We start from the raw sequence: 12,485 nt of genomic DNA, 5'->3' as shown, positions 1-12,485 counted from the left end.
TATGCCTTTCCAGAGCCCCCTTCTTATTTCTAAAGAGAATTAAGAGAGCAGGCCAATGGCTGGATTCCATACAGACAACAAGAAGCCAAACAACAAAACTCAGCCTACAGAGGACAGTTACTACCAAACTATCAAAGATTCTGGTATTCATACACACCTCCAAGAGTAATTTTTTAAATTCCTGAACAGTTTGGTCATGTGGTGGGGTCCTGAACTATACATAAAACATTAAAACATTCCCATATACTGGAAATTTCTAATGGCTAACATTTTGCCAAGAAAGCTTTTGTACTCCCACTTTATTTAGTCCAGATTTTAAGGGACAAACACAGTAAATGATTAAAGTGAACATCTGTAGTCCTTTCTAGAACATGAAATCCTAATTCATGAGGTTTCGAGCCTATCCAGCCTTGTGTTTCATCTGCCTTCCCATGCTACCAGCCTCCAGACCCAGATTCACACGTCCCCTTTGGTTTCTTGGCCCCACACTGCCTGGCACAACCAGTATAATTTCCAGTAGAGGTTATTTCTCCCTGGAGTATGGATTTGGTTTTCCATTTTGAGGCTGTGTTGGGACCTGACTTCGGTTATGGCCTATAGGCAATTGGGGCGATGGGAGCACATCTGGAGAGTAAAAGGAGAGTAAGTATTTTATTGCAAGACACCTGTCTCATGTGATATCATTACGTATACTCTGGATAAGAGGAGAATGAAGTATATCCTCTTGTAACAGAAAGGGCTAAAACTGGGGTTCTGTTGTCATCCTCGTCCCCCCATTTTCCTATTTCAGGTCTCGGTGTGCTATTCTTTCACCCTGAAAGTGCCGAGTTTGTCATAGAAAAACTACCAAGGTTGCAAGTTCCGTAGTATGCTCTGGCTTTCCGAGCATGTATTAATTTGGAAACTTTCTTCCTCAACTCTTTTAATCAATTGTGCTATTGACAGAGTTTCTTCACATCATAATCCTAACAAATAGCAAAGTTTCCCAAATTACCAAGTTCCCTTCCAAAGCCTGTCCTCCACCTACACATCGTAATTAGCCACAGGTGGAGGCTTACCTAATGTTGATATCATGCAAGGCCAGCAGTTTTTGTCTTCGGGGAGCGAAGTCACTAACTCCAAAGGCCCATTGAGAAAGACCAATTGTGTTGGCTTTGGCACTCTAGAAAATAGACCCTGGGACAAGGAATAAAGTGTGACAATTTGGGAGAGATTTTCAAGCTTGAGGCTCAAAGAAAGGAAAGGAACATAATTCAAATGAGTCAGGAAAGAGACAAGCAAAGGAATGGAAGAAGCTGTACAAATATTGTAACCCAAAATTTAAAAAACTATTAATTAAAAATTTAAATATTTAGACACATTAAATACACTTTCTGTGCCCATGATCTTCTTATGATATGAATCAATACAGTTATATTTTGAGTGTATTATTTTCATTGCTGTGTTTACATGGTGTGAACAGAAAACCTACTTACACAGGAAAGTAGCAGGTACCACATACTTAGAAGCAAATTGTCTACCACTTGAAACAGGTATAATGTATTCTAGGTTGTCTAAATTAGAAGCAAAAATAGTTCCTACCTGTATAAGAATAAAGATATTTAAACTGCCAAACTATGTAAGAAATGTCTATATTCATAATTTACTTAAATAATAACATCAGAAGTGAGATATCCATAAATGCGGCACTTTCAACCTGGTCCTATCATCTTAAAAATCTATTTTAAAACATCCGTCTTTTGGGAAACTTGCCTCCGGTAGGACCAATCGCTTCCTTGCATGCATTCACATAGCACATGCTGCATCATTTCATGCACTTCTTCCCTCTCTCCCCAGCTTGAAAATCAGGCATGGCATTTTACATCTGCCCTGATGCCTAAAGTAGTGAGTAGTATCTGCAATGTTTTGATGAATGGGTGAAGAAAAATGGCACTTTTGTTTTTAAATGCACCAAGCTTTTGAATCTTACGCTTTTTGAGTTGTTCAATCATTCCCCAGACATTCCTCCAGATAGGTATCCTATGTCCACATACTCTAGCCTGTCAAAATATTCTCTCCAGAGTAGAACTGAACTTAGTGTCACTAAAATGTAAATGAATGAGAAGTTTAAGTATAACATAATACACAACAAGTACAGATTTCTCAATTTGAAATCTAGTACTATTTCAAATACCTTAAAAATGCAAAAAAAAATCTAAAAAGGAAGAAAAAATTTAGTTCTGAAAGTATAGACATATATTGCTTTGCATCTTAGTGAGGGTGTGTGTGCACATGCATGCCAGGTGCCTGGAGAAATTAGCTTTCCCCTAAACTGGAGAATTAGAATGTTTCATGAAATTAATGGATAGAGTATCCTAGAAAGAATAAAGAGAGGCCTGGATAAATTAAAGATTTTATCTGCAACCAAACTAGAGTAATTGGCTAAATTAACTTGTCTTAAAAAGACACGTACTGAGACGCTGCAAAATAAAGGAAAGATAAAAGGAAATTAGAGAATGTAATATGGCATATAAACAGCAATAGTTAGAAATAAAGGGGAGACTGATAATTGACTGTGGAGGAGAGAAAATATCTGCATATACATGTGACTAAGTGAGCTAGTTCATTATGTGAAGAGAAACCTTAGCTTCTTTCGGCTGACGTAAGGACAAATGTCTCGCATTCAAATTTTCTCCCAAATTCTATATGGAAAAAGATTAAGATAAAATTAAAAGTTAAAAACATATGACCATAAGAAATGGTAACTCCTTTCCTCTTAGCCTATTCAAATTGCCTAAAGATTATGTTGCTTGCAGACATTTGTATATAAATGTGTGCATAGTAAAATAGATTTAGTAGAAAACAGTTTAAAATTCTTGCATTTTTCAACCATTGCCAGATGACTTTGACCCAGTTTTTTTTTTTAATCTTGAAAACAGAATTATCATACAGTTCTCCAGATTCATTAAGGAAAGGGCACTATTTGGCAAAAACTGAAGTGGTATTTATGAACCATAAGTGACAGAGTAGACTGCTCAGTGATATTTAATATGTGCTTTTCTCTGTACGAATCCAACAGAACAGAATGGTTATGAAAACTCAAACTCATTAAAATTGTGCTTCCTAACACTACTTCATAACGATGATTCAGCATTTCTTTTGCATTTGAACTATTCCATGATCTTAAGATCAGGTAATGTCTGTCCCCTAAATGTAACAAGGAAAAAACAACGAAAATTTCAGTATTTAGTGATTGCATCACTACTTACTGCTCTTAATTGACAAATTAAATATACCCTTCTTGACTTTATTAATATTATTATTGACTGTAAATACATGAAGTTATATTTAGATTTCACAAAAACATTGGATTTCACACACCTCAAAATTTAAAAGACAAAAGCAATCTTAGTTATTTCAAAAATATGTGCCACAAACTTAAAACATGAAGAAATGAAAATCATAACGCATTTTTCATTGATCAAATTAATTTAACATCTAGGTTTTACCTGCACTGTTACCAGTCTAATAATCATGCTCACTCCCTACCCTTTTACTGATGCTTGTTACCCATGGACATGTTCCTTCCTGGCAGTCTTCCCAAGAACCCTATCATTCCTGTGTATTTCCCCTGTGCAGGTATTACAATGGTAGCTTCTGGAGACAATGCTCCTGCTTTGCAATCTAATGCTATTGTGACTCTAATAATGAGAATTTCAGTTAAAGGTGGTATCACGGCATAATGGTAAGAAAGCTAACATGACACTTTTGTTTAGGGCTGGCCTCCCAGAAGAAAACCTGTGAATCGAGGTATTGTTATTACGATATGAAATATTCCTTCTTTCCAGTAGAACATAATTAAATGTAGCTTATAGAGTTCATACAGTTACCATCTGCCAGGATTGTATGATGAATAATGGATTGCAGAGTCATATGGGGAGAGTAGAAATTTGTATGGATAACAAAAAATTTGCAGCACCCGTTATTGTACCCTGGATGCAGCAGCATCCGACTCACCTGGGTCAGGGCTGCTGTGATCCCACTAGAATAGGCGAACAACCCCGTTGGTGGTATTAGGGACATACCGTAAGGACAAAGCTTTATTTTTTTAATTTTCAGAATTTCTTTCTTTTTAGCCAACCTAAATATTGACTTGTCGGCAATGATAATGGTGTTTCTAAGTCACTTCTTATTCAATTTTGAATAATTCATTTAAATTCTTCTTGACCTACTCTGCCTGAAGTTAGTATGTAAGCAAGGAGATTGTATTTCTATCCTTAAAAGGGGAGAAATATCATTCAAGTAGTTTACACATCTCTCATGATACTGTGAAGGGTTTTGATTAAAATGAGGCTTAAATATTCTAAAATATGTTTAGATAATTATTTTTCACGTGGACTGGGAATAGTCTTGTCTATTCTCTTGTATATTGATTACATTTTATATCGTGAACTAATTGACTTGAGACATAGTACAAAGACACTTGAAGTGTCATGAAAGCCAGAGTATGAACAGAGTAGTGTCAGCAGGGCAACTCTTCGTGGAAGAAGCAGGCAATTCATGTGGATGCTGAATGATCACCCAGATTTATAAGAGTGGAGGTGAGGGCGGATAGAGAAAAGCGTGTGATTGTGGACATGGGGTTGTGATTCTATGCTTCAGGCATGGTTATAGTTCAATATTATGTGGTCTTTACTTTTTTCTTTTGGATTGTAATCAGAAATGTTGCATATTAAAAAAGGAGTCTAGACCTTAAAATTCTCTACATGTCTGTCCAGGACAGTAGCCATTATTATTGAATAAACACAGATAGGAATCGGGTTTGTTTAACATATTTTCCACTGTGTTAGGAAGAAAATAAATGTTTAAATCTCGATGTATATATGCATTTATTTGTTAAGGCAAAGATGATAATTAACATAACTAAAATGTACTATTCACTAAATGCTTCAGATGAATCTTCTTCTCTAACATATTAAGTACTATTTTCAGCTTCATTTAAAGAGGAAACAAGCAAAAAAAAAAGAGTAACAATTTTTTCATGGCGACACAATGCCAAGTTTCTGGCTGACTGAAGGACCCCCACTCTAACATACTCCCTCATGTGCGAATGACAGTATTTCTGCATTATAAAGTTTCATACGCTGATGCCTGCTTCCCTTTAACTTACCTTACACATAAGATCATATGGTCCAACGATGTCAAAGACACAGGACTGAAATTAGAATTCTGGCAAGAAAGGCCCTCAGTTAAGGCCAGGAGAAGTGGAAGGACCTTTCTTTATCCATGTGCCTCACTAGAAATCCGCTGATTAAAATAACAGCAACAAGTCTAGAACAGGGTCTTTCTCACTCAGTCAAAGGCCCAGTATTTGCCACAAGTTGTAATGAAAGCCATTTGCTTCCATTAAAGACCACTGCAGCTTAGAGAGAATGCCACCTTAGGGCAGCACCAGGAACACTTGCTAAAATCAAAATTCAACATCAGTGAATTCTTAGAAACGTAACGGATGTCTCCCTACCTTCATGTAACATTAGTTTTGAAATATTTCTGGTGAATGTTTTACGTGTATAATTGTATGTATATTTTTTGCAAAAGCAGAAACAAATTATATGATGAAACAATTTAATGAATTGTTATATATTCTATCTCATTGAAATTTTACGCTGGAATAATTAAATTTTGATTGTTTTAAGCTAAACTTTGTCTTTAACCTTAAATTTCCCAAGGTAATTTAACAATGTAAATTTAACAATTGCCTCTTTTTACATAAGAATTAACTTAAATTCTGATGTATCAGTAAGCTAGGGAAAAACACTTTTCAAAGAATATTTAGATGATACAGAAAAATCACTCAGGTGCCAACACTATAATAATAATGATCACATTGCGTTTTGTTGAAAACTTCTAAGTAGCAATTAAGATCTGCCTAATAGTCTTTACTTCATGGATAACAAAATGAGTTATAGATCCTTGCAGGATTTATTTCAGTGTACTATGAAAATCAATGCTAGAGTGGAAAGGACACTCAACTGTGGGTTTAATGGGATGGCCTTAGTTTGAAGAAATTGAAAAGCTGGGTTTATACTCAAATAAAAGATTACAAACATTGTGTAATTTTAAAAAAAAATCCTTGCTGTTGTATTCACTGATTATCTGTTATCATCAGTGTAGCTAGTGGACCAAAAAATATATTTAACATTTTTTCCATTCAGCTTAAATGAATGATTCTTATTGTTAACTTCTCAGGTCATAATATCGCATCCTTTTGCTATGAGTTTTATAGTCTAGAATTAAGTCATTGAATACCAGACTGCTGAAACTCTTCAGCGATAGAAATTAGTAACATTAAAACCATTGGGGTGGAATATTGAAATGTAATCTTGGAACATATGGTGTCAATTCTTAGCTCTAACATTGTTTAATAAATCCTTAGAACTATTGAATTTGTTTATAAATTTCTTCCAAATTTTAGCAATATATACCCTAAGTTACTGTTCCAGTGTCATTTCAGGTATATTCCCTTTCTTTTCAGAAAGTGCCCTGGGTAGCCCAGAAAGCCCTTTACACTATTTTCATGACTCTTGTCAACTGCTGGTTTATTCTGGTACTGTAATGGAAGCCTCAGAGGGCACATACTAACCTGTGGTTCTCCATCATGTCGAGCACGTTCACAAAACAATGTGCTCGGTACATCTTTTAAATTTAACTGAAATGAAGTAATTGTGACCTAAGTGCATGGAAATTTTCCTTAACCACTGATAATGAATAAGACACCAAAAGATCATACTTGTGACTTAGCTTTCAATTTTATATTTGGCCCTAAAATATGATCGTCAGCTTGGAGATATTTGTACCTGCCTAGGAAGGACACACTTCCACCCAAGGATGCCCAGGAAGTGTCACAACTTCACCCCCCAAATAGTGTTCATGTTTGTGAATAGATGCAACAGTTTTCCAAAGGTTCTGATGTTCTAATGTTTTGGTTTTTTTCAGCAAAATTTTAGCCGTAGATAAACAGCTACTGTGTGTCACTGCCTAAATGGAAGACATAAAGTGACAGCTGTGTGGCATGCGACCCAATAGAACTGGTTCAAAACCTTTACCTTAAATGAATCCGATCACTTATTAGTTAAATGGTAAACCTGTAGCAACCCTGCCAACCAGATAGCACGTGTTTTTGTTCAGAGAAAATATAAAGCGTGTCTAAATTAATTTAAAAATTAAATAATATTGCATATGATACTGTTCTGCTCCAGTTTACAACTTGAATTTACGTTAGTGTGTACATTAACTATGTAAATGGAATCAGTCATGAGATTGAACTGCGCTCACTCACTTTATTTTGATATTCTGTGGAAAGTGCTTGCCATATGCTTGTTTTTTTCATTCCCTTTGAATTATATATTCTTTGAAATTTACCTTAGTATTAATGTTTATTACTTTTATGTTTGTTTAAGAATATTGCAGACTGGTACAGCCACTGTGGAAAACAGTATGGAAATACCTTTAAAAATTAAAAATGAATCTGCTTTTGGACCCAAGGATTCCACTTCTGGGAATATATCTGCAGGAACCCAAAACCCTAATTGGAAAGAACAGAAGCACCTGCATGTTCATTGTGGCACTACTTCCAGTCGCCGAGATATGGAAGCAGCCCAAGTGTCCAACAGCAGGTGAGTGGATGAAATAACTATGGGGCATTTACATAATGGAATGCTACTCAGCTGTAAAAGAGAAGAAAATTTTACACTTTGCAACAGTGTGGATGGACCCGGAGAACATTATGCTGAGTGAAATAAGTCAGGAAGAGAAAACAAATACCGTATGATTTTACTTCTATGTGTGATCCAGTGGACAAACTGAACTAACAAGTAAAACAGAGACAGACTCATAGATGGAGAACATATGACGGCTAGTAGCAGAGGGGAGGTTAGGGGATGCAGGGATTGAGCAAAAAGGAAAAAGGACTCATGGACACGGACAACAGTGTGGTGATTGCTGAGGGGAAAGGGGTAAAAGGGGGTATAAGGGGACTAAGTGGTAATAGAAACAAATATAATAAAGATTAAGTTAAAAATAAAAAATAATATTTTACTATGTATAAAATTATTCCCTGTTTGTTTAAGCATATTTATTTTGGAATTCTAGCTTGCATTTGGTTATGTTATAAAAGCAATTTTCATAATGAAAATATAATAGTGCCTTTTCCCAGAACCTAATAGCACATATACAAATGTAACAGGTATTTTTACTTCATATATGTTGCAATCACAAACAAATTAGCAAGATATTGTAAGTGGGGAGATTAGGGTTATAATTAATAATAAAAATATATGGTCCACACAGAGAAAATTTTGGTACTGTAAGAAAGCACTATTAAAGTTATTCAGAGGTGACATTTGTTAATACAATTATATAGAATTCAGGGGTATAGTTCTATAATAAATGATCTGTATATTGTATCATGTGTTCATCATACCAAGTCAAGTCTCCTTCCATCACCATTTATCCCCCCCCTTACCCTCTTCTACCTCTTCATCCTCCTCTCTCCCTTGTGTCAATAAATTCAATAAATATTTTTTAAAATTATTCAGAAAAAATAAAACAAGAATGAACTGGGACCTGTTACTCTAATTACAAACTCTAATTTTTATGTTGTTATAGAGTGATAGGAAGCAGGTTAATTTCAACAAGCCTATCAACTTCTCTATGTTTATGGTCATAGAAATACTCTGTCTTTAATGTAACAATTAATAACATAAAACTGAAGAAAATATATTCTTTGGTTTAAGGCAACGGTAGAAAATATCAAAAGAAAACAAAATAAAAGTATGTGTTAATTTTCTGCTGTATGATGAAAAATTAATAAGGCACTGTTAAGCTTTCTTTCTTTTCTAAGATCATATAGTACTTTTAAGCAAAAGTTAATTATGACTGCAGCATAACACCCCCACCCCCCAAGGCAATATACGTCTTGTGATCAGAGTAAATATCCAGGGCACACAAAGTAATTTAAAATGCAAATAGTATTATCATTAAATACTAGTTATGCATTAGTAAAAAGAGTATTGGGAGTGTTGTTTAGAAATGGAAAAAATTATTTCTCTTACAAGATACATCTTCTACCTACACAGTATTTTTCTTAAAGTAATTTAACACTTTAAACCTAACAGAGTATTTACATAGCATTCTTTGGGTGATATTGTGTACTATTGTCTCTTATTTTATGGAGTAAGAATATTAGTCTTAGCTTAAGGCCACTGCCCAAATCAACAAATCCTTCTGTATAATAGAGCAACCTCCAAGCTACTCTCCACCAAATACAGTTGAGGCATAAGTTTAAGTTCTACCCATGAAAAAGATTTTAGACAGGTTTCTTTCCGATAGGTTTTATCTATTTTAATAGATATGTAAGTAGCTTCACAATAAGACATCAGCCCTTTCCTTTGTGTAACTCAGGACAGGTGGGTCTTTGTAGGCTTTGGGTGTAAGCACCCGGAGGGGACCCTTCCAGGTAGTTTAAACTGCTGTAGACAAGAGGGACTGAATGGCTGGTAATGGCCAAGTAATTTACATCTGACTAACTCTTTTGTGAATACCCCATTGACAATACTAATAAACCCTGGAAAATAGGTTAAGATCAGCTATGGTACCACAGACAGACACAAACCTTTGCCCCTTGAAGAAAAGAATGTGCACTGGGAAAGATTTCAGCTCATACTCTTTACTTCAGTTTGGTAGAGTCCCATTCATTTATTTTTGTCTTCACTCCCCTTGGCTTTTGGGTCAAATTCATAAAATGTTCTCTAAGACCAAGGTCCATAAGTTTAGAGTCTGTTTACTTTTATGTAGTTTATTTTTCCAGGTCTTAGTTTCTGCACAGTAAAGGAAACTGCCGATAAAACAAAAAAGCAACCGACCAAATGGCAGGTGATATTTGCAAACAATAGTTCTGATGACAAGAGGTTCATATCCAAAACATATGAAGAACTCATACAACTCAATGGCAAACAGTCTAATTTTAAAAATGGGTGTTGGTTAATAAAATTATATAGATTTAAATAAGTTCAATAAAAATATGGGCAGAAGACCTTAATAGATACCCCTCCCAAGAAGACATACAAATGGCCTACAGATATACAAAAAGATATTTAACTTCATTACTTACTAGGGAAAGGGAAATCAAAACTATAATGAGACAACATCTCTCACCTGTTAGATTGGCTATTATCAGCGAGACAGGTATAAGTGTTGGAGAGGTTGTGGAGAAAAAAGGAACCCTCATTCACTGTTGGTGGGAATGTAGACTGGTACTTACTGTGAAAAACAGTATAGCAGTTCCTGTAAAAATAAAGAATAGAGTTACTATATGACCCAGCAATTCCTCTTCTAAGTATCTACCCAAACAACTTAAAAACATTTATTCACAAATATATATACACCCCTATGTTGATTGCAGCATTATTCATGGTGGCCAAGACATGGAGATAACCTAACTGTTCTTTGATAGAGGATTGGATAAAGAAGATGGGGTCCATGTATATAATGAAACACGACTCATCCTAACAAAAGACAGAATGCTGCCATTTGCAAAAACATGGACAGACCTTGAAAATAGACTAAGTGCAATAAGTTAGGGAGAAAAAGCTAAAAACCATACGATTTTACTCATATGTGGGGTATAAAACCAAAACTCATAGACACAGAAAACTATATGGTTGTTACAAGAAAGAAAGAGGTGGGGGTAGTAAAGGGTAAGGGGGTCAAGTACATGGTGGCAGAATATGATTTGACTTTGGGTGGTGGGCACACAATGCAGTATGTAGGATCATGTATCATAGAATGGTACACTTGAGACCTATGTGATCTTATTAACCAATGTCATCCCAATACATTTAATAAAAAACTAAACCAAATGGCATGATTAACATGCATAAGCTCTTTCTATCTTAAAATATTCCCAGATCTTAACCTGACCAAACTCAGTCAGAAAGCTGCATTCTTGTTACTTTCTGGAATCTAAGAACAGCATTCAGGACCTGCAAAGTGCTTGATGGTTAGTGTGTACAAGGGCATAGAACATAGTAAAACAGAGAAAGTGACCCTAAAGTCCTTAGATAAACTACAAACTGAATTGTGAATACATGCATAGTGGAGAGTACAAGGCCAAAAGAAATAAAAAACTCTAAAAGAACTTAGCAGAGATTTTAGCTGCTGTCCAAAACAGGGGAAATCGAGTTTGACATTTAAGTACAAACATGTGAACTGACTACTAGAATAAGAACCACCATTCTTCAAAAAGTGGAAAATAGAATACAAAGCCTCTGTATCATATTAGTCATAATACTCAGTATGTGATAAAGTTTTCTAGACGTGCAGATAAGAGCAAAAGTGACCCTACTCAGAAAAAAAATATATAGTCAGTAGAAATAGATTTCAAGATCAAATAAATGTTGGAATTAGAAAAAAAAGACTTTTGCAGCTTTAAAAATATGTTTGAAGTATTAAGAATATCATTAATGATGGTGCGGAAAGGGAGCCTCAGCAGAGAACTTATATCTAAAAATATAAAAATTATAAAACTGAAAATTATAATGTCTGAAATGAAAAACTTACTGGAAAACATTTAAAGACAGCAGTGAAATTTGGCAATTTTTCAGATCCCATAATAAGAAAAGGCAAGATCAAATAAGGACAAATACTATATGATCTCCCATATATGTGGAATCTAAACAACCTGAACTCATACATACAGAGAACGTGTTTGTGCTGCCAGAGGTAGGGTTGGAGTGGGAAAATGGGAGAAGGTGGACAAAAGATACAAATGTTTAATTGACGATACGTTCTGGGAATGTAATGTACAAGATGGTGACTAAAAGTAACAATACTGTATTGTGTATGTGAAAGTCCCTAAGAAAGTAGATCTTTAAATTTCTCAGCATAAGAAAATAATTGTATCCATGGGAGGTGATGGATATAATTAAATTTACTGTGCTAATCATCTTGTAATATGTAACATGTATCAAACCATTATGCTGTATGCTTAAACTTATATAATGTTACATGTCAATTATATTTCTATAAATATGGAAAAAAGATAAATACTAGTAAAAAGGAGATAAAATGTTTTAACAAATAAGCAGAGTTTCAAACACCTATTTGACACTAATATATGTATGTTTGGAATATCAAAAGGCCAAAGCAATACAGCAAAAAACATTTTGAAGATAAATTATCAAAAACTTCCCAAACATAAGCAGAGCTCCAAGGTGCATAGTAAATCCAAAATGATAGAAATGCAAACACAACTACAGCTAGGTAGTAGAATTACTGAAAACCAAGATTTAAAAAAAAAAGTCTCCAAAGCACCCAGAAGAAAAAGTCACATAGTACTTTTAGGGGAACAATGATAGAGACGAATGCAGGACAGAATTCAGTAGTTGGACACCTTCAAGTACCATAAAAATATTAACCAGAAATTCTATACCCAGTGAAATTGCCCA

This window comes from Sturnira hondurensis, unplaced genomic scaffold, assembly GCF_014824575.4.
Source record: "Sturnira hondurensis isolate 20B ecotype Veracruz unplaced genomic scaffold, ASM1482457v3 Scaffold0016284, whole genome shotgun sequence".
In the NCBI taxonomy this organism is placed as follows: domain Eukaryota; kingdom Metazoa; phylum Chordata; class Mammalia; order Chiroptera; family Phyllostomidae; genus Sturnira; species Sturnira hondurensis.
Note: the sequence above shows the minus strand (reverse complement) of the source record.